We start from the raw sequence: 5,270 nt of genomic DNA on the forward strand, positions 1-5,270 counted from the left end.
TATATAGAGAGAGAGAGAGAGAGAGAGAGAGAGAGAGAGAGAGATATCACCCTTGAGAGAGAGAGAGTTATATCACCCTTGAAGGAGCCGCGCGCTGACCGGTGTCATCGAAAGTACCGAGTGTCGTTTTGCGCCACGCATCCCCTTCTTCTCATCGCGCACCTGACTGAAGTATGCCAGAGAAAAGAGACAGCGCTCAATCCATCCGGGATTATTCATACATCGCATGAGAAGCATTTTACCGCGCCGATCTGTGCCATAATCATTCATCCTTAGGAGTGGGTGTGCAGGTAAGGACGCAGTGAATAGCATTGAGATCCGTGCTGGAGAACAGTGATTCACGTACACTGTTATAATGTCCGTTGATTCCTGTACGGTGAATGCAGCGAACACCGGCCTGTGCTGGCCACATACTGCAGTCATTTCTGGGCCGTGTCTTGAGCGATATTGTGCTTGTTGTAAATGTCACCCGCTGGTTTTGTGTTTAAGAAAGCCAGGCCTGGTATTTATATCCGCACGCTGCTGCATTTTCCAACACACTGCCCATTGGACCACATTGAGGAAAGTTGCTTGTAAGCCCAATAAGTGCCAATGTAAAGTGACAGGCCTGAATGGAAGAAAACATTTGATAGGTGGCATGAACATTAGATATGTAAGCCGACGAGAATAAACAGCGCTGGGTGTAAACGGTGATGATGGGAATAGTGGTTAACAATGCGGTAAAGGCATTGAAGAAATACATCATCTATGCATCCTAGCTGCACCCACAGCTCCAGTCATGTGTCAGAAATTAGCAGCAGCAGTGGACTTTTTGTGTAAAACGTGAAACTGCCATCCATGACCTGTTTTGCAGCATTAAAAGAATAGTCTCATGTGAGGTGTCTAATTTTCAGATCTTGGGTTAGTTGAAACAAGAGGCAGGGCATATGAGTCATAGTAAGGTTAAATGCAATCAGTAGGTTATATATGTTGGTGTGTCTGCATTGCTCCCGTTGTATTGTCTCCTGATATCGATGCACAACCTTACTGTATATAGTATTTAGACTGCAAAGGAGGCACAGAAGCTGCACCTAAAGCAGCATATATGGCACAAAAATGTTTGTTTATACAGACTGTTAAATTCTGCACATACAGCAGGTGGAATAAGTGCATTTACAACAGGAGTTATAATAGCAAAAATTATGTTATGAAATTGATATTTTATGATTATTGAAAAATTGTAATGAAAATATAAAATTCTAAATATAAATATGATCAACATATCATAAAACATAAAAAAATGAATGAATCATTTTAATAAAAAAAATAAAAAAAATTTTTTTAAATAAAATGTAAAAGGAACAACATTTTGAAATGATAAAAAATTTTTTATTTATGCTTGTTATACTTGCACCTTTTAAAATATACTTTGAGCCACCTATAATCACCCACATCTCAATTATGTATGAAACCATATACATGTGATATATGTCATTTTATTCATTGAAAACACTGCTGGTGTAGTCTGTGAAATTCCAATAGTTATATACTGTATATGTGGTATAAATTTCTTAATACACAACTTGCTTAGACTTCTGCATTCAGTTGATTTGATGCAAATGCATATTTTTTTAAATGAGATGTTTTTTTGCACATTGTAATCTACTCTCTTTTCAGTCTTTCACAGTGATGGGATTGAAGGCTTGCTTTACTAGCAAAGGATTTCATAACAAAAGTGTAACCTACACAGTGTGATGTCATAGCCCTGATGCTGTTCGTAGTGTTGACATTCACTTTTGCACCTATTAGTTGGTTGTCTTTTAAAATAAATTGGTGAAATAAAAATGAAATCATATTGGGTTTCTGAAAAACAAATATACACAGCTCTGTTTATAAGTGCATATGTTTAATGTGTTGTCCACACTGTAAAAAAATTCCGTAAAATTTACGGTAAAAAAACGGCTGCTGTAGTTGCCGGAATTTTACCGTAAAAAAAATACGGTAGCGACGTTTTAGGTTTTACGGTTTTAACTTAAATTTAGAGTTAAATACCGTAATTTCATTAACTGATATAATGTTAATATACCAACCTACTGAAGGGCCTTTGTAATACACTGATAACCACCAAATGCAGGTGGTGATGAGCAGATTTTCAGTGGAATAAATTCATCATTATGTCTATATCTACTTAATTCAATCAAGAAATGAAGGAAGGTGGCAGCAAGCATAGAGAGAGAGAGAAGTCCTCTGCCCGGAGACTGGCGGCCTTCATGTTAATGTAGCATGGCATGATCTCCCTCAGGTCCTCCTTGACTCTTTGAGGACTGGATCACTTTTTTTTATTCCCCTGAAAGCAACATATACAGTCTGAGAAGAAGCTCCAGCTCCTGATCTATATCTGACCTGTTTGAGTTTAAATGTAGAATGTCCTTTTTAAAGGGCAACCGCTGTTTTTGTTGAGGCAGATTCTTCTGTCAGATTATCCACGTCCAGCCCGTCTGTCCCTCTGTCTCACATTGTCTTGAAAAGATGGAAACTGATTTAGGAACATGATATCATTATGATATTAAAGCAGATTTATCCTAATGCTTATTTCTTGACCGTGAGGAGACAGGGTGGATGGTACCTGCTGCTTTGATAAATTAAAAAGAGCTAACTAATTAATATAAGCTGGCCCAGACCAAATCATATTGTATTTTCTGGGCCAAAAATCTGTGGAATTCTGAGAAATGGATTTCGTGGTATGGTACAAATATGTTCAAATGAGCTGAAAGAACTACACTCTTATTGCTGAATAGCTGAAAACATAATTAAATTAGCTCAAATATTTAGTAAATACATAAACAAGCAGTAGGACATGTCCAGAACTTGATGTCTTCCAATTCTGTGAAAATTTCCTATGCACTGAAAAAAATTATACTTTGGACCAACTTAAAAAAACAAACAAATACTCTAATTTGTTAGTTTTTCACAAATCCTATTTATAGTTACATTCAAACCTTACATTTTGATTTAATATTAATCAAAAATATTAATTTACCATAAGACAAAAATAATCATACAAAGTAAAACATTTATTTAAAATACATCTACACTCTTATTGCTGAATAGCTGAAAACATAATTAAATTAGCTCAAATATTTAATAAATACATAAACAAGCAGTAGGACATGTCCAGAACTTGATGTCTTCCAATTCTGTGAAAATTTCCTATGCACTGAAAAAATTATACTTTGGACCAACTTAAAAAAACAAACAAATACTCTAATTTGTTAGTTTTTCACAAATCCTATTTATAGTTACATTCAAACCTTACATTTTGATTTAATATTAATCAAAAATATTAATTTACCATAAGACAAAAATAATCATACAAAGTAAAACATTTATAAAAAATACATAATATGTTTTATTTAGACATAAGTCAAATGTTACTTAATGTTGGTCAGTATGATTAAAACTTAATTTCACCATAAACCAAAGTTAAATGAGCTCTAATAGGAAAGTAGAATTTCATTCATATAAAACTAAGAAAACTTTGTTAGTCAGTGTTTCATTTTAATATTTATTGTGATGTCTTTTGAAAATATGCATAATATTTTATGTTATGTACTACACTGTAAAAAGTGTCATCTTAACGAATTATTTCTACCTTATTTTACATATAAAAATCAATGTATTTAGGTGGAAGCAGTCATAATATTTTTTATTTGAATAAAACCAGTAAATTTAGATCTTATCATTTTTAGGTTATATTTTAAAAAAGCTCCAGAAACATAATAAAACTCTGCAGTAAGTAAGGCTAGTATATATTCTGCACATGAATGCTCTGGTGTCAAGGGAACATTTTACTTGTCACACAATTTCTGAAAGCTGACAAAACCATACATTAATTCTCAGCCTTTGACTCAGTTTTCATTTTCATAAATTAAAACACTTTTTGCAAAACACAACACACAATTCTATGTAACACACAAAAATCTAACAGGAATTAATATTACGGCAAAGGTGTTTGCAAATGTTTGCTTTTGAGATGTGTTTGTGATATTTTCAATGCAGTGCTTCATTTTGCAAGAGATGTGAGGCATTTTGCATTTTGTGTGTGCAGTTCTTGGATTTGTATGTAAAGTTTTGAAAAAAAACTGTAAACATAATAATCTTAATTTTTTTTCTATGTTGAAAAAGATATTTGCTTCTATAGACAAACTGAACAAAACCATGATTTTTCATTAGACCAATATAAAAATGCACTTTATGACACAGTCGTTTGAACTTATTTCAGTGTGTGAATCACGGTCAGCTGTTGAATAGTGTCCTTTTGATTCCATCATTTCTTGGTGAAATTGTGTATCTCTAAGGAGGTGAAAGGCTGAGCAGAGTTCACGTTTGTCAGCTCTGTAAGAGAGACAGAGATTTATCGACTGGCCGGTTCTGTGAGGAAGGTCCAGAGCACAGCCAAAGCCGTATAATAATGAGCAATACTCTGCAAGGAATAGCAGTAGAATAAGGCTTCAACTCCTTGATTTACCCACCTTCAAAAAAACAGGCCTTTTCGACACATTTACTCACTAAAATCCACAGTCCATCAACCAGAACTACTGATTTTGCCTTAAACCTCAGAAGATAAATGACCTGAATCTAATGCAGTCACTGTGTGTGTGTGTGTGTGTGTGTGTGTGTGTGTGTGTGATTCTTGAGATGGCTTGTGAGGAGTGCAGTTAATTGTGAACGTGTGAACGCCTGAAGTCTTGTGCTCCTCTCACAGCTGTGTTTGTTTGTCAGGGAGAAACACATGTCAGTCAGATCCTGCAGTCAGACGCCTGTCATGTCCGTGGACACCAGGTGCTGGGGAGGAATGAAGCCCCGACAGGCCTGGGATAAGGACAAGAGAGCCTGACACGAGGTCAAACCGTTACTACTGCTATCAGAGAAGTGGGCAGGGAAACCCTGGGTACATTATACTGACTCCCAATGTCATCCGATACACAGGTTGTGTAAGAGATACATTGCAAATTTGTTTTCTTACTAGCTAAATTTGCGTGTGTGGATTTCCTGTTGTTGTTTGTGTATTATTAACAGTGTTGGGGGTAACGCATTACAAGTAACACAAGTTATGTAATCAGATTACTTTTTTAAGTAACTAGTAAAGTAACGCATTACTTTTTAATTTAGAAGGAAATATCTGAGTTACTTTTTCAAACAAGTAACTCCAGTTACTTTTTTCCCCCATGTATTGACTGACAGCTCTTGTGTTGCCATATTGAGAGAAATCGGGAGTAAGTGCAGAGGCG

The 5,270-nt window shown here is 35.4% G+C and overlaps 1 protein-coding gene across 1 annotated transcript in view; it reads left to right on the plus strand.

Annotated features, from left to right (window-relative positions):
- Positions 1-107: 107 nt before the first annotated feature.
- The window catches only part of LOC107758031 (spectrin beta chain, non-erythrocytic 1-like), a 16,901-nt gene continuing 11,738 nt past the window's right edge, over positions 108-5,270 (plus strand). Inside the window, exon 1 of the mRNA XM_016575671.1 lies at positions 108-290. The gene's annotated coding sequence lies outside the window, so the exon portion shown is untranslated. The remainder of the gene's footprint in view (positions 291-5,270) is intronic.

Source organism: Sinocyclocheilus rhinocerous, unplaced genomic scaffold, assembly GCF_001515625.1.
Source record: "Sinocyclocheilus rhinocerous isolate Xijiao unplaced genomic scaffold, SAMN03320098_v1.1 scaffold82, whole genome shotgun sequence".
Lineage (NCBI taxonomy): Eukaryota > Metazoa > Chordata > Actinopteri > Cypriniformes > Cyprinidae > Sinocyclocheilus > Sinocyclocheilus rhinocerous.